Source organism: Puma concolor, chromosome B4, assembly GCF_028749965.1.
Source record: "Puma concolor isolate L17-30 chromosome B4, mPumCon1.1.hap2, whole genome shotgun sequence".
Classification (NCBI taxonomy): Eukaryota; Metazoa; Chordata; class Mammalia; order Carnivora; family Felidae; genus Puma; species Puma concolor.
Genome location: NC_141673.1, coordinates 26957241 through 26975800, shown reverse-complemented (window position 1 = coordinate 26975800; position 18560 = coordinate 26957241). Strand labels below are relative to the sequence as shown.

Genomic DNA, 18560 nt, shown 5'->3' with positions numbered 1-18560 from the left:
GTGTTTTTGCATGGTGGAAGATTCTACAGTTCCAGAGGCTGCCTACCCCCAATAGAATTCTGAAGGAGTACAGTGAAGAGGCAGAGCATTTGCAAGCACTGACCGAAAAAAGATAAAGTCTTGCTCCACTTTGGTTTGGGATACACATGCATGTGCGTTCATGAGTATGCCCTCTTAGTTTTTAAAAACTATAACTTTTGGGGCGCCTGGGTGGCGCAGTCGGTTAAGCCTCCGACTTCAGCCAGGTCACGATCTCGCGGTCCGTGAGTTTGAGCCCCGCGTCGGGCTCTGAGCTGATGGCTCAGAGCCTGGAGCCTGTTTCCGATTCTGTGTCTCCCTCTCTCTCTGCCCCTCCCCCGTTCATGCTCTGTCTCTCTCTGTCCCAAAAAAATAAACGTTGAAAAAAAAAAAAAAAACTATAACTTTTATTAATTGTTCTCTGTATAAAAATAGTGCGTGCTCATTATAGCAGTTTGAAAAATACCACTTGTCAAGAATAAAAACAAAATAAACATTACCCCTACTCTTGTCTTTCAAAGATAACCAGTATGACACCTGAGTTTTAGTCTCTACCCCCAGTTACTTTCCTATGGCTGCATATTTTTATAATGAAAATGGGATTGTGTCAAATCAACTATAACTATAATAAGTAGTTAAAGGACGCACAAAATTAAAAGATGTAGGTATCATGTAGGTACCTCAGTTTTCAAAATATACTACAAAGCTATAATAATCAAAATTATGGTACTGGCACAAAAATAGATACATTGCTCAATGGAACAGAACTGAAAGCCCAGAAACAAACCCACGCATACATGGTGAATTAATCTACAATAGAGAGGGGAAGAATATATAAATGGGGAAAAGATCATCTCATCAGCAAATGATGGAGAACTGGACAGTTACATACAAAAAAAAATGAAACTAGAACACTCTCTCACACCATTCACAAAAATATTCTCAAAATGGATTAAAGACCTAAATGTGAGGCCTGAAACCATAACATTCCTAAAAGAAGACACAGGCAGTAATCTCTTAGACATCAACCTTAGCAACGTATGTATGGATATGTTTCCCTAGGCAAGAGAAGCAAACACAAAAATAGAGTATTGGGACCACACCAAACTAAAAAGCTTCTGCACAGCAAAAGAAGCCATCGACAAGACAAAAAGGCAACCTACTGAATGGGAGAAAATATTTGCAAAATCTCTATCTGATAAGGAGTTAATATCCCAAATATATAAAGAACTCATATATTTCAACACCAGAAAAATAATTCAAGTAGAAAATGGGCAGAAGACCTGAATAGACATTTTGCCAGAGAAGACAGACAGAAGGCCAACAGACCCATGAAAATCACATCACCCATCATCAGGGAAATGCATATCAAAATCACAGTGAGATAGGTGTCACCTCATACCTATCAAAATGGCTAGTATCAAAAAAGACACGAAATAACAACTATTGGTGAGGATGTGGAGAAAAGGAAACTCTCGTGCACTATTGGTGGGAATGCAAACTGGTGCAGCCACTGTGGAAAACAGTATGGAGATTCCTCAAAAAACTAAACATAGAGGTACCATACAATCCAGTAATTCTACTTCTAGGAATTTACCCAGAAAAAAATGAAAACACTAGTTGGAAAAGCTGCACCCCTCTGTTTATGGCAGCATTGTTTACAATAGTTAAGATATGGAAGCAACCTAAGTGTCCATCGATAGATAAATGGATAAAGAAGATGTGGCGTATATATAGAATGGAATATTCCTCAGTCATAAAAAATAAGGAAATCTTGCCATTCATGACAACATAGATGAAATTTGAGAGTATTATGCTAAGTGAAATAAATAAGACAGAAAAAGACAAATACCATATGATTTCACTTATATGTGGAATCTAAAAAATAAATGAACAAACAAAACAAAACATAAACAGGCTCATAGGTACGGAAAATAAAATGTTGGTTATGGAGGATGGAGAGGGGATGGGTTGGGAGGGCAGGAAAAATAGATTAAGGGCATTAAGAGGTACAAACTTTCAGCTATAAAATAAATAACTCATGGGGATACAATGTATAGCATAGGGAACATAGTCAATAGTCCTGTAATAACTTTGATGTTAACTAGATTTATCGTGGGTATCACTTCATAATGTGTAAAAATGTCAATTCGCTATGATGTGTACCTGCAAATAATAGGATATTACATGTCAATTATACTTCAATAAAAAATAGGATTGTATTGTACATGCTGTTTTACACTTGGCTTCTTTTATTTAACATATAGCTATCTTTCCATGTCATTAAAGATTTTTCTATACCAGTGATTTTCAGCATCCTTTGTGTTTGGAGCACACTTCCAAGTCCTATAATTTTTGGCAGCATGCCTGGAGAAATTAAAAGACTCTAGCTACGTAAGACTGTCTTTCGCTGTCAAAACATCCACCATTATCCCAGTGTTTGATCCTCTTTTAGGGCCATGTCATTGCTTGAGTAGAGCTTTTTGCTGCTCCCCCCTAACACTTATGTCCTGAGCACTTTCCTGTAAACATTCTGGGCTTTATTCTGAGCTTTTTATTTCTTCCTCTAGTCAGAAGCCCTCTCCACTGCACTGTACAATCCACTCAGCTCAGTGTTCATTTCTACAAGAGTAGAATGTGTTCCGGTGAGCGGTAATATTGTGCTGATCCAAATTTGGTGGCACACCAAATATGATAGACCCGTGTGTGACTGCTGTTCTACACCTTCGTGTTTAGTGGTAGCATACTATTCTAGCATAGGTATGTGCCATCATTTGTTAACCAATTTCCCATTATACAAGATGGATCTTTGGGTAGTTTCTGCTTTTTGACTGTTGTAAGCAGCAATGTGACGCAAGGAAGTTCCTTGTTGCTAAATCTTTACATTCACCAAAAGTTACAATGAATTGGATCCCTCCTTTGTTTAGCGCCAGATAAGTTAGTTTTATTATATAGCAAACCACCCCAAGGTGTGTTGGCTTACAACTTGGCTCACAATTCTTGGAGCCAAGTGGACTGTTCTGACCTGGGTTGCCTCAGCTAATCTCTGTGGGCCCTCCTGCATCTGTGGTTGGCTGGGGGGCTGGCTGAGGCTGGCTGATCTGGGACGGCTCGCTTGCACGCCTGGAAAGTGACATGCTGCTGCCTGCAGCAACAGAGGCGTCTGGGTCATTCATCTCTACAAAAGGTTTCCCTGCCTTCTTCACTTGGCAGTGGTGGCGGGGGTCCCCATGGGCAGCAAGGAGGCAAACCCTAGTGTGCAAGCACTTGTCAAGCCTCTGTTTGCATCCCTTTTGCTAATATTCTGTTGGCTAAAGTGAGTCCTAAAGCCAGCCCAGAGTCTACATTGGAAGGCTTTCCCAAAGGGCGTTGGGAGAGGGAGGGGAATAACGTGGTACATTTTTTGCAGTCTACTATAGCCAGTATTTTAAAATTGAGATCTCTGGGCCCTGTTGAAAAACAAAGTTTGGTTACCCTGGATCTCCTCTGTCCCATTGCACTAATGGGCAGACCTGTTGCAGAGTGTCACCATCCTCACCTTCGACAGAATGCACACTTGTTACCCAGCTCCTCTGCCTGCTGCATTATCTGCTCAGCCCCCACAGACATTTACATTTATGGGCGTACAGCCAGGAAGGTTCCTAGGATTAACTCCTAGAAGAGGAATTGCCCAGCTTAACGTTGCACGTTTTTAAAAGCTACTTACACTTTCTAAAACTTTTAAAAAGTTATTTAAAAACTACTTGCGTGAGCAAAGTATAATGGGTTGCTTTGAAATATTACGCCAGTTAATTCCCCCAAACATCAGTGGTCACTGCGGAAGTTCCTGCTGGGGCACGTGCACATGCACGCACACACACACACACACACACACACACACACACATGCAACTGAGGCAGTAGAATGAGTCTGTCTTCATACCTTTCTCTGGAGAATTCCCCAGAAGTGGTAGTTTTGGAGAGAGACTCCCCTCATTCAGTTACTCAGCAGACATGTATTGAGAAGCTACTATAAGCCTGTCTCTGTGCTGGGTGGGGAAGCAAAAAGATGACCAATAAGTCCACAGTCCGACAGGAACTCACTGTTTGGCCAGTGAGAAACATGGATCTCTAATCACAGCACGATTCAATAAGGTCCATGCCTGAGTACCAAGTCTCTGGGAATGCAGAGGGGACGCAATTCATTCTGCCTTGATTCAGAGGTGAGAGGCATGGGGAATACTCTCCAGAGGCTCCTTCTCTTGGACACATTTCTGTGCCGGAGTCCTCGTATGTAAAATAGGTACAGTGACAGTACCCACCTGTGGTCACAGTGAGGATCCCACAAGATAAAAGCTTATAACAGTGTCCGGTAGAGAAAAAATGTTTCGCTAAATCATTGTGCTGAATTATTTTAGCTATCAGGGTTTTTCTAACATTCTTCACCCTGCTGGGGCCCTGAGAAGTGCGAGGGTCAGAATCACCTTCTCCTGATGTGATTTGCAATATGGAAACAAAGTGCATGGTTTCTCAGTACTTTTAGCAGGACTCTAAAAATAAGAAACAGGAACTAGTAGGCACACTTCAGAGCATATTCAGAATTGGGGTGGGATTCTGATCTAACACTTGACATTAAATGAATCCCTACAAACAGTGAGCTACTGATTTGCTTAGGCTACCAGAGATACAAAGATAAATTAGACCTAGTTCCCGCCCTATAGGATCTCAGCCTGCTGAGGAGACCAGTGTAACAGCTAGCAATTCTGATATTCTTTGGCCAGCACCGAGGAAGGAGTAATTAAGTTGGCCACAGAGGAGGTGGCACCTCAACTGAGGTTTTGTAAGTTCTGCCCAAGTTGGCATGTTGGTTCCTTTGGGACATTAATGTGTATGGACACCAGAATTCCACTTAATTTATTTCATGCCCAATCTGACAAATAGCACTTCTTGCCATGGGTCTACAGGATACCTCCCTGGTGCTGCCTCAAAGTGATTTAGAAATAAAGAGAACCTTATTTATAGACTAAGTTGGCCAATATTATCTCATTCCGTACATCAAGACAGCAAGACATTGAGAAACATGTGGTTTATTTATCCACAGGAGAATGGGATCAGGCTTCAGATTTTAGATATCAGGCTCATTTGGGTGTTCTCTGTGCCATTTCTAGCCCTTAGTTCTTCCTCTGAAAGACCCACAGATTAAAATTAGATGTTGCTGGCATACAGGGAATGTTTTTAATGTAATAACTGCCTGTTTACTTCTTAGAATCATAAACAGGGCTTAGAAGAACAGGGATGTCTATCTTGTTGGCATTTACTGTTTTTGTAGGAAAAATTAAAGTCTCACAAAGACATAGTTCAGTGAGCCAACTAAGCCTTGTTTGTTAAAATTATGCAAAATATATGGCAATGGTTCTGAAAGCTATTATTAATTCAAAACATAGGCCATGAAATCCAGGTTTGAGTACTTAGAAAAAACATTGACCCAATGTGTTGATAATATTTACATGTCTCCATTTCATATTCACATTCTGTCTTTAGCCAGTGCTGATTGCAGTGTCAAATGACATTCTTCATGGAGAATATTCGTGGAAAATATCTGGTATGGTCTGAATGCTTGTGTTCCTCCTCCCCTAATTTATATGGTGAAATTCTAACCCCTACAGTTGAGGGTCTTAGGAGATGGAGCCTTTGGGAGGTGATGAGGTCACAAGGGTAGAGCCCCCTTGAAGAGACCCCACAGAGCTTCCTGGCTCTTTCTGCTTAACGAGGATACAGTGAGAAAGACCCAGCTCTGAACCAGAAGAGGACCTTCACTAGAACGTGACCATGCTGGTGGTGCCTTGGTCTTGAACTTCCCAGCTATCAGAATTGTGAGCAGTAAGTTTTTGTTCTTTATAAGCTATCCAGTCAGTGGTATATTTTTTTTATAGCAGCACAAATAGAGTGAGACAATATCAAATGGATTAGATCAACTAATTATTATTCTTTCTTTTGGTGGCATAAAACCTCCCTGTTACCAGCTTCTAGGAGATGTATTGATTTAATCAGGACTTTGCTGATACCACAGTCTTTGGCATGACTTATTGGCTCATTGTTGATCCCAGGAAGAGACCAAGTGTTCACAAATGAAGTGAGTAAGTCCATTCATAGATGAGTGGTGAACTTAGTGCCTCTGGCTGTCATGGCCGTTGATGGGGGGTTGGGGGAGCTGTGTAGGGAATGTTTCTTGAAGGCTCAGAATATTTGTGATAGGTGGTGGTTCTTACCCATTTAGGGGGCACAGATCCCTTTAAGGGTGTGAAAAGGCTGTGAGATCTGCAAGAAGAATGCAGGCTTCTTTGAGGAATCATTCTTTTAAAAAATGCACATGTGTACACACACACACAACAGTTGGCATTTAATTTTTAGGAGATTCCCACCACACCTGCATCTAGTTCATTCATCCCAAGAACCCTAAAATCTTTAGGTTGTCAAAAGGTCCCTGGCATCAGACTTCATTAGCATCTAGGCCTGACTGGTCATTTTCTGGTTTTGTAGAGTATTTGGAAGCCTTGTGTCCAACAGAATGAAGCTAAATGTTTCTGTTGGATTTTGCTAGCATGTAATTCCTGGTATGAAGGGCTAACCACAGTATGGAAATAATGGTGAAACCATTTGTCTGAGCTCTGATCTTTACACTGCTGGTCATAGACCGTCTGCCCTATGGGAAGGCAGGCAGGTGGTCCTCCTAGACTCACCTCTTGGAAAGGTAAGAGCTTGCAGACATGCAGTGCATGACAATCTCCAGCTTCTAGGAGCTTTCTGCCTCAGCCCCAACTCTTTACAACCAGAGATCTTACACAGGAGAGGACTGAGACTTTTGTGCCCAGCACATTGGGGATCATTGATTTTCAGGGGCAAATTATATACAGTCTCATCTACTTTATATACTGGGAAATTATTTCCAACAGTATCTTTTTGTCCAGCCATCTGCTTGAATCAAGTTTCTGTCAACCTCTGGAAAAAGTAATTATTCCCAGCTCTGAAACTGGGCTCCATGCTGGCTTTCTGCTGACAGCGTGGACCCTTTGGCTTGTCTCTATTCTGTTGTCAGGAGTTCTTTTGTCACTTACTATTTGTCAGCTGCTGATTTTCCAACCAGCACTATCTTTGAAGCTAAAAATAAACCCTCCCAACACAAGTCCTCTCTTTATGATAGTGTGGAAGACAATAGACCAGTCACTTGTGGATATAATTTTATTCAGGCTATTGCAATAGGAGGAACACTTATTAATGAGAAATGTCTCAAAGAAAAGGAAGGAGGCCTGAATTTTATAGAGGCAAGTAAACAAGGGAGTCACCCACAAGTCTTGTGGGAATAATGAGGAAAAATGGAGGTGGGTCTTAGAATATGGGAAGGCTGAGTTGTCCATTGTGGTGGTTAGCCATTTCTTAGAATAAAAAAGCGTGGGGGGATTTCTCAACGATCACTGCTGTCAGGGAGCCCAGGGTTTAGACAAAGTTCAACACTGTCAAAAGTCGTATCTTCTTTAGCTTTTAAGAGCCTAACAAAATTTGGAAGAAAAAATTGTTTTTATAAGAGTTGGATATGAGGTAAAATCAGAATTCTGGCATCTTGACTGCTTGTTCTATAAAAGACACTTAAGCTGTCGCCTCATTTAATTTGGGTAGAGAAAAATGAATGGCCTACACGATCAAAGCTCAACAAAAGGAAAGGAAACAAAGCTATTATGACTTTCCTGGAGACACAGAGAACACATGGAACGATTTTCAATTTGCACCAGTTATGGGAAGGCTGTGACTTACAAAAATTCAGTCAACATGTACTTTTTGAGCACCCACTGAATGCCAGGCATGGGTACAGGTGCTGGGGCTACAGCAGTCGATGCTCCAGTCCAAAACTCGGGCCCTCGTGGAGCTCTCCTCTATGGAGAAAAAGAACACACAAAGGGACAGTGAGAGCCAGAGGAAGGAGTGATGTTGTCTTTTAAAAAGTTGGTCAGAGAAGGTTTCAGTAAGAAGGTGACAGGAGTAAAGTCTGCTAGGTGAGGGAGGGAGCCATGCTGAGGCCTGAGGGAATCTTCTGGGTAGAGGGAAGAAAAAAACTGTGAAGGCCTGAGATGGGAACTTGCCAGACGTCTTCAGGGAATCACAAGGAGGTCAGAGCAGCTAGAGTGCAGTGGGCAAGAGGGCAAGTACTAGGGGCTGAGGCCGAGAATCTGACGGGCCCCTGTAATGACTTTGCTTTCATTCAGGGTAAGACGGGAAGCTACTGGATGGCATTCAGCAGAGGCATGACATCATCTAACTTACATTTGCAAAGGATTGAGCTAGCTTACATTTTAAGAGGGCTGAATGAAACAGTAGAGAGGCTATTGCACCATTCTCGAGAAGATGGGGGCTCGGATCAAGATGGTCATGGCAAAGTGTAGCGAATGTGAGATATGCTGTTCGGCTCTTCTTCGGGCATGGTAGATTGATTTCTCCAGCAGCTGGGAGGTCTCCAGCTAATGGCCTCTGGCTGGCAGCCGTCTTCAAGGATTGTCTCCTCTGAAGAGAGCGCTCTTGCCCAGTGGCATCCCCCCTTCCCAGGGCAGTCTGCATCCTGTGACCAGTAAGGGGTACAAAGGCGTGGCCCCTCACCCCACTTCAAGACAACTCCTAAGGGCTGTCCCAGCTCAGGGCTCCTCGTGGAGTCAGCACAGGCCTTTGGGGTGACCAAATCACAGCCCAACTTTTCCTTCTGCCCAAGCCTGTTTGCATCCCTTCCCCAGGCATTAATCCCAGGAGCACTCCTTGATAACCTTCCTGTCCACTTAACTCCATCTCAGAGTCAGCTTCCAGGGGACACAACCTGTTACGTGGAGAGTGGGAGCAGTGGTCAGATTCTGAATGTTTTGACGGTAGAGCCAAATGGATTTGTTGATGGATTGAGTGTGATGTTAAAAGAAAAAAAATCAGGGGCACCTGGGTGGCTCAGTTGGTTAAGCATCTGACTCTTGATTTCGGTTCAGGTCATGATCTCACAACTCATGAGTTTGAGCTCCACATAGGGTTCCACACTGAGCATGAAGCCTGCTTAATATTCTCTCTCTCCCTCTCCCTCTGCCCCTTCCCCCAACTCTGTAAAAGAAAAAGAAAAAAGAAAAGTAAAAAAAAAAAATCAATGATGAAATGACAAGATTTTTTTCCTACACAAATAGAAGGATGAAATCACTATTTACCATTAAGAGAAAGGCCATGGGAAAGGCAGGGGTTTTGAGCGGGGGCCCGGGGGGGGGGCGGTGAGGAAGGTAGGGAATATTCTAAAAATAAAAATAAACTCTTAAGATTCATGTGGGTAAAAGGCCAAATTCCATTTCCAGGAGGACATTCTTAACTTTGGCTTTGAATACTCCCCAACATTATACAGTTTTAGATAAAATCTGTTGTAGTAGACATTTCATTTAATTTGAGGAATGTGAGAGTAATTAAACATACAAAATGTGAATACATATTTTCAACCATTATGCAATGGCTGCTAATTCATAGAGACAGAAAGAGTCTAAGTGGTTTTATAAGGAAACAAAGCCAGCCATTGGCACATCCACCAGGATGTGTATCAAGAAGGGTTTTTTTTAATAAGGCCCTTATAATTCATAGTACAATAACAGACTCCCTTGACAAGTTGAAAAGAAGCAAAGCTGCTTACAAACTCTCTATATCACACACCCAGAAAATAATCCCAAGGCAACATGACATGACACCGCCCTGCACAGATATAGCTCTAAGAAAGTTCATAGTAAAAAAAGTCCATTGTAGGGTACAATAAATAGAACATGAATCTTTGAGCTGGGGCCTGACAGACCACAGATAAGTAGAAAGGCTGGGGAAGGGTGTTTCTAGAGGGAGGAGGAATGCGACAGGAGGCCCAGAAGTGAGGATGGATAAGACAGAGACTAGGGACAGTGGTGATGAGCTTGCTTCCCAAGAAGATTACATCAGTTGGGTTCAGTGGGACAAGTTCACTAACTTTTAAAACCAGAAGGGTTTGAATTTCACCTTTTTTGATTACCAAGGGAATAGAAGAAATTTTCTCAAAACCTTTAAGGTGCTAATATGCATTGTGAATCTCCAAGATGGAAACGGGCAGTATTTCCCAAACCTATTTTGACATTGAAAACTTTTCTCCATGAGACCACCTGTTGCCATCTTTGGAAAGATTTATTCTATAGGCACACTGAGGCAGAGGACACTCAAACATAGAGCGTGCTGGGAAGACTAGTGGCTCAAAGGTGCCAAAAATTATCAAGATTTTTAAAGGGCATGAATAGTATCCTGGGTGGCGTACAAATAGCATTAATTTATTCTCCTCCTCCAATTATTTATTTATTCTCCTCTCCAATCATGAGTCAATCATTGTTTTATCATATGATCCTTGTATTCTTGCAAAATACCCTCCTGGCTTGCTGTCATTGCATTTGGTTCAGGCAATAGGTTGTATTGCCTGTTCTTCAGCAGGCAGTGGGCACTTTCTCTGGTCATTGTCAGATGCCAGGTGGCACCTGTAAGACAAGCAGGAAGGAACTGCTCTTGCCCCATAACAGCAGCCCCAAGCCAGAAGGCTCTGTCGACAGCCCCAGGCCTTCTCTGTCTGTCCCCACCCTTGCCAGGAGTTTCTGTATATTTGCTGTCTTCCCATTTGGGTTCTCAATTTGCTTACTCTGCTACCTCTTGCCACTTGGAAATTGAACTTGACTTTTTCTTCTCTTCCTTCTATATTTCAAAAATATCTGAAAATAGCTTTTTTTTTTTTCCTAAAGGGGCCTCCAGAAAATCTTTAGGAGTAGTTCCTAACCGGAGTGGCACTACATCCCCCCAGCCCTTCACCATGTGGCATTTGGAAATGTTTGGAGGCATTTTTTGGAGGGGGTTGTCCCCATGCGTGGGGGGTACCATAGTAAGCATTTGACACTGTGGGAGGTCGCCCTACCCAGTGAAGAGCTGCCTTGCCTGAAATGCCAGTCATCCCCCAATGGGAGCTGCTGTATGCTTCCCAAACTCTGGTCAGCTGAGTGCCACTTTGTTAATTTTCAGTATCGAATATACCACCTGTGTCGTTATGAATTTAACATTTTTTTGAATTAACTCACTTTAAAAAATCTTTAAGCAATAGTATGTTTGAAATATGAGTCACTGTTGTCGTGTATATGTTTTACAGGACACATAGAAATAAATACCTAACACCTCATACAAAATATTCTTCATTAGTGATACACATAGGAAGTTTGGGAACACTGGGCCCTTCTTATACTCTGTTGGGTTTTTGATGGGTGCATTAGCCTTACATGCACTTTCTCTTCTAAACTATGAAGTTTAAACAAGCACAACTGATGGACTCCTTAGTATGGCCCTTATAAGGGCAAAGGCCACATGTTTAATGTCCCAGAAAAGTCATTTATTTTATATAAAGAAGTCTGTTCGACTGGAAACGACAGCATCCTTGACCCAAGTCAGCATTCTTGACCCAACTTTGCTGGTTGCAAAGTCATAGGATACAAATGAGGCTCACTTGGCATTTGCTCCTTGGATTGTCAGCTCCATGAGGGCAGACCTGTACCTTGTGGTCGACCCTGCCTTTCCTAATCTGGCACAAACTTCATTAATGAGTCTCAGTGAATGAAAATGTGAATAAATGAATGTATGCTTACCCATCCCCGCTAGACAAACAATGAAGTACTATAAATGTTAACTGTCACTGAGTAAAAATCAGTCTTGTGCACATGTTTCTTGGGCAAGTTCTGGAACTTCTTTGTGCTTCACTTTCGTTACCTGTGAAATAGAGATAATAGTGTCACCCTCACAGCACTGATCTGAGGAGTCATTGAGATAGTATTTGTAAAGTGCTTAGAACAGTGTCAGGCATAGAATAAATGTTATAGAAATATTTGATGAATGAGTGAATGAATGAATGGTGTCTGTCTTGTATTTAGGTTTTCAATATTTGTGGAAAGAGGGAGTCAACGGATGCTGGGTCTAAATGTTCCTACACTCCACATCCTTGATGCTGAGCAGTTCCCGGGGGCAGGTGCAGCTGCTGAAGCACAGCGTCCCAGGCTCCGCTGAGGGGACCTGCTGTAGTCATCAGCACAGAAAGAACTCTCCAGAACAGGTGACCCAGGATATGCTTTCTTTCCCTCTACCTCATTACAGGCTGCATAGAGACTATGTCCTGGTACTTATTTAAGGCAAGGCTAGAACACATCCCTTTAGCTAAATTCCTGCTCCATCTCAATGGACTCAGTCTGCCAGAGCACCACATTCACATACCCTGAGCAGAGGGTGGGAGGAGAGAAAAGGAGAGGAAGCAGCACTGATGGAGCATATGACCCAGGCACATGGAAGGTGATCTCAACTAAGTTTCGTGTCATTTCATCCTCTGACAACCTTAGGAGCTAGGATTTTAGCCTCACTTCTCTTATTTTACAGGTCAGGAACCTGATGCTCCAGGAAGTTAACTAACCTGGCCGAGGTCATTCACTAAGATATATAGCAATGCCAAAATCTGAACTCAGGTCTGCCTGAGTTTTTGTTTTGTTTTTGTTGTTGTTGTTGTTGTTGTTGTTTATAACCTCCTGAGGTACAGCCAAGGGCCCAGAATGGCCCCGTCAGCTTTATATTAAACATGTCTCCAGTCCACCTGCTGGATTTTTGGTGTCAGTGCCTTTCTCCTGTCATTATTACAGAAATTAAGTGAGTGATGTTCATAAAATAGATGTTCTTTAATATCTCCTGCTGCGCCAACCATAAAGTCATGTGATGTGGCACAGCAAAGTGAGGTTGTGGTTATTGCCCTGTGGGATTTCATCAAAAGCCAAGATAATCCTGGCTGAGACAGTCTGCAGGCAGGGCACAGCTTGGGTTTGAATAGAGCATTTGTCTCATTGGCTGAAGGAAAAGGACTCTATTCATAACCTTCTCCTGATAGCCTTTGCACGAGAAAGTGTAGGAAAAGCCAGATTCTCAGCAAGAAGGGGCCTGTTCCCTTTCTCTGAGCATGAGGATTCCACATTCCATTCCTGGCAACCATGATTTAGATAAATGGTTTAAATTTTCTTTTTCCCACAATTATGGGGGCAGTACTAAGAAGTTATCATCATATCTGAGTGTTCTGGGGAGTAAGTATTCTTACTTGATCTAGATAAAGGAAATCTGAGCTCCTCCTTGACATCACTAAAGAATCTCATTGCTCTCTGTCCTCACCCTAAAGCTTTCCTTCTGTCTCCAAGGAGTAGACGCCAAAACTGTTTCCAAAGTGAAATGTCATTAGCCCACTCTACCCTCTGAGGAACAATCGCCCTGCCCTTTATAGCTGACTGTGACTGCCATCCAGCCTTCCAAACAGCTTATCTTTTTAAATCACTCACAGGATTGGGACATGATCTGTCATCTGAATTTGTTAATTCCAGCAAAGATTATGTGAAGTCAATATTGGTCAACCTGAAGTTTGTAACATGTAACAATCTGAGGAATTCCCTTCCTGGTCCCACCGACTGTGACCTAAACAGATCTCCAAACATGGTGGCCTCCCTTGCAGTACAGGGCTTGCTCAGGCAGTAATGGCCCCAGTATTTAAGATTCATAGTGAGTGCTTCAGGCACAAACTCATGTGTGTGCGTCTTTACTGCTCCAGTCTCCAGGTACAGTTGGCACTTCTGTGAACCTCTTCCTTCCCATGTCCAGGCTGTTGGCATCCCACATCAAGCCACTATGGTTTCCTCTTCTTTCCCCAGGCTCTACATCTCACATGCAACCTCAGACTTTTCTGCTCTTCCTTGATTCATTCATTCATTCATTCATTCAACAAATAAGTTTTTGTAGTACCTACAATGTACCAAGCACTGGTGAGGAATATCACAGTGAACTAAACAAGCATATATCCTGTCCTCATGGAGCTTACAATCCAGTGAAGTGTTATAAGCTACAACAAATGATAAGAAGAAAAAGATCAGTGAGCTATGAGAGCATACTGAAAGGAGGCCCACTCTCACTTGGGGGTCAGAAGGTTCCTATGAGGATGCTCTGGTCCCCTACTCTCTGCTTCATTACCTCAGGCTTGGTCCTTGAGCTCTGTCATCGGTTAGCCTTCCATTTTGGTGGCTCTGTTGGACCATTTATTTTGCTTTTGAGTTTTCCTCTCCAAGATGTCACCTTTCAGTAATGCCCCTTTATTCAGTGAACCACAGTCAAAGATAACAGGGCGAAAGCTATCAACGATTATTTTACAAATGCTAGTCAATGACTATGGAAACAGTGAGAAAGAGGTTGGCATGAGACACAATAGCTTGTAACCTGAAAATATTACTGTAAATTCTATGTGCCGGTTCTACAGCACTGGTAATGAGGTGCCATTTCTTGTGACCTGGCCCTTCACCACACTTGGACAGCATATACTGTCCAGGCCCTATATGTAGGACCCCAATATTCTAAGACCTCAATATTATTTCATTTGCCTCTAGTTTGCCTAGAACTTGTTTCTTTTTTCCACTAATTCAAAAAAATATTTAAGCCAATGTGTCAGGTGCTGGGGCAGTGAGGGGGCTATGGTGACAAGACATGAACAGCATCTTGTTCAATGTAGCTTGTGTCCATTATTGCCAAGTTAAATGAACATATCAGGACGTCAATGGAGATGCTGCCCATTGTTGGTGAAGGGGCAACAGTCATACTCAAGGCAACTCACGTGGTCCAGACTTTACAAAGCCACAGTCCGTGCTGCCGGCTTAGGGGATTGGCAAGAACTTCCAGATCTTTCCACTTGCTCTTCAGTCACTGATTATGTCATTTTTACTTCCATTGAAGTAATGCAACCCTATAAAGAGTCAGATAGTCTTTCATGACTGATTACAAAGAACATCCTTTGACCATCCACTTCCCTCATTTAAATTTAGTCCACTAGGAAACCCACTTCAATTTATTTAGCTGTTTCATTTCAGATCCACTATATCTCTTAATAGCTGCTACCCCTTGATTTTTTATGACAATTATATTGAGATATAATTCATATACCATGAAATTTACCCTTTTAAATAATTGTACAATTCATTGATTTTTAAAAATATATTCATGGAGTTATGCAACCATCACCACTATGTAATTTTAGAACATTTTCAATATCCTAAAAAGAACAAAACACCAAACACACTAACAGCCACTCTCCATGTCCTCTGTCCCCAGCCTTGGAAACCACTAATCTACTTACCATCTCATGGATTTGCTTTTTACGGACATTTCATTAATGGGATCATGCAGTATATGGCCTTTTGTGTCTGGCTTCTTTCACTTAGAGTAATGTTTTCAGAGTTCATCCATGTTGCAGCATGTGTCAGTAATTTATTCCTTTCTGTATGCTGAGTGATGCTCCATTGAAAGGATATACCACTTTTTTGTTTATCCATTCAACAGTTGATGGACACTGGGGTTGTTTCTACTTTCCGGCTATTATGAAGGAAGCTGCTACGAACATCCGTGTACAAGTTTTTGTGTGGATATATGTTGTCAATTCTCTTGGGTACAGACCTAGGAGTGGAATTGCTGAGTCACTGATTTTTCAAGCTTTGGGCATTATTTACTGGCTTCTCACATGGAGTCACTATGGAGACATCTTACCTTCCATTGCTACCTCTCTTCCACATACACACTTCCCATCCTTCATTCTTCCAATGTTTATATCATAATTTTGATTGGATCAGAATTAATATGATAATATAAATGTTGAACTACGACTACTTTTCCTTAAGGAACTTTTGATTTTACCTGGAGTTATTTGTCTTATTTATTTTCTATGTATCTATCACTAATTCATCCTTATTTCATCTCCTCTCAAAATGTTCATATGCATTAGGCATTCTATCAGTTTTGTCCTCCCAGGTTTTTCTCAGAGTCTTCTGATTTGCTCCAATCTAGACTAGTTGTTCTTTAGACCTGCAGTATGGTTGTTATCACGAGATTTCCCTTCACCAACATGCAGGGGGTTTCTTTCACCTCTCTCTTGTGGGTTCCTTTTGTCCTAGATCCCATGTCTTTCTCGTGTTTCATTCCCCTATTTTTGTGGAATAGCTCCTCCAGTTGCATCCTGAGAACACTGCATAGTGGGTATGTTGTTTGAGAACTTACCTATCTGAAAAGGCTTTACATTATTTAATTATTGCTTTTTTTTTAATATTAATTTTTGCTAGTTTCATTTGACATAAAATTCTATAAAATTCACTTACTTGCAGATTTTTTTCTAGTTTCCTTAGTTGCTGTTGAAAAGATCGAAGCCATTCTGATTTTTTTTTTTTTAATTTAACCAGTTTTTTACTCTCTCAAAGCTTTTAGGGTTTTCTCTTTGACTCCAATATTCTTAAATATGATATAGTTTGACTAATATATTTTATTCATTTTGCTGGACACGTGATAGGCCCCTTTTATCTGACAATAGCCTTCAATACTAAGAATTTTTCTTGAATTATTTATTTAGTGATTTTATTTCCTCCATTTTTTAATTTTTTCCTCTTTCCATGACTCATATTATTTGGATATTGAACTTCCTGATTTGGTCCTCAGATGTTCTGATCTCTTCTGTCCTGTTTTCTGTCATTTTGTCATCCTTTGTAATGTTTTGTCAAATTTTTCTTCTAACCTTTTAATTGGATTTTTAGTTTATACCATTTTTTAAATTTCTAAGACTTTTTTGTTTTATGAATTCACCTTTTAAAACATCATCCTACTGCTTCACATTTATAGCATACCCTTGTAGCTCTCTGATAGTTTTCACCTTATTATTTAATTTCTGTTTTCTCCAAATTAATTCTTTGTTTTTAATCTCTTTCATGTTTAAGTCTTTCTTCAAATATCTGGTGATCTATGGTTGTTCAATTACATTTACATCACAGGGGCAGGGCACCTGGCTGGCTCAGTTGGTTAAGCATTAGACTCTTGATTTCAGCTCAGGTCATGATCTCATGGTTTGTGGGATCGAGCCTCAAACTGGGCTCCATGCTGGCTATGCAAAGCCTGCTTGGGATTCTCTCTCTCTCTCTCTGCCCCTTCCCTGCTTGCATTCTCTCTCTCTTTCTCTCAAAATAAATGGATAAACATCTTTTTTTAAAAAAAAATGGGGACACTGAAAAACTTAATGACAGCTCAGTATGGTCGGTGAGACTGAAAGACCACCAGATCAGGCTGTGCTGTTTAATTGGATAACTCTAGTGTCAGTGTCTTTAGATCTTTCCTTTGGCTTGTCAGATGTTTTTCAGAGAAGAATTGCCTTATATCCTGCACAGTATTATGGGAACCAAGTGATGGAAGAGAGCGAGGAGCTATAGGGAAGTGTCTTAATATTTATTATTTAATCCTTCTGTTTCCAAAATTGTTGCTTCTCTCAACTATGCCATGTGTCTCCCATCTCAGAGACCTGTTTATACTCTCTCCAGGGTATAAACCTCATTGTCTGCTGACATAGAAAGAGAGTGAGTCACCTGATTGCACAAAGTAGGGAAGAGGGTTTTTGCTGGGAAAGAGGGTTGTATCTAGCTTCCCGTTAGATTTCTGTCCTCCCTTCATTCCCAAATTACAAACTCCTATTGCTTCTAATTCTTGATGCTTTGGGTTTTATACAAGCTTATAAGTTTGCTCACTTAGGACTTAGATTTCCTGGGTCTGCTAGGTAGGTTATCTTTCCTCCTGTTTTTTAACTTGCAATGTTTTCTAGCTATCCTTTCCCCTCCAATTCTCTTTTTATCTTGACTTTATATCTTTTTTTAAGAATATCTTTCTGTCAGTTAGTGGGAATCCAGAGAAAGTACAGGAAAAATGTGTCTAGTTTTCTAACTTTAAAGTGACTTTGACTCTTCCTTTACATATATTTTACTGAGAAAATGTCCCAATATGTAATTTGCTCTCTTAATGGTTACTTTTTAAAGGTAAGAAAGACAAGGAAGTTACAGCAATAATTTTGGAGGCATATTAAAGCATTTCTTACTGACAAAGTTGGCAAAATTGTTGTAGGTTAAAATGAAATTGCAGTGACCTTAATCCACAAAGACAAAATTGTCTATTTAAAATTTTGAGAAATGAAGTAAATTGTGAAAGTAAATGAGGGAATGTGAAAGGATTGTGGTCAATTGTGAATATTCATAGTAGAGCAGCACTGGGGGATAAAGCTCTGGGCCAGGTTGGACCGGGAATGAGGTTTTGCAGGTATAGTCAGAGGAAGCATGGCTGGAAGAATCCAAATTGTTTTTGATGGGGAGCCCAAAAGACAGCACTGATTGTTTCCTTCAAAGGAAAGGCAAGACTGAGACACGATGTCAGAAAATTGGATGGGGCAATAGCTCAAAATCAAGATTGAGAACAGCAAAAAGGGCTGGATACTCCCCATCTTATGAATGTCATATGCATAGTTAATCTTATAGGAAAGATTTAGAAGATTAATAATATCCAGTGTTGAACAACATTCTCATATACTGTTGGAGAGTATATATTGAGATAGCTTTTATTGGAGCGTAATTTGTAATTGTATGTTAAAATTTTAAATAT

The 18560-nt window shown here is 41.0% G+C and overlaps 1 long non-coding RNA gene across 1 annotated transcript; it reads left to right on the top strand.

Moving 5' to 3' along the window:
• The first annotated feature begins 416 nt into the window (after positions 1–416).
• On the top strand, positions 417–16573 carry LOC147578978 (uncharacterized). The gene is made up of 3 exons (XR_015253433.1): positions 417–5876; positions 6020–6129; positions 11972–16573. It is a non-coding gene; the product is annotated as an uncharacterized LOC147578978 (long non-coding RNA).
• The last annotated feature ends 1987 nt before the right edge of the window (positions 16574–18560 follow it).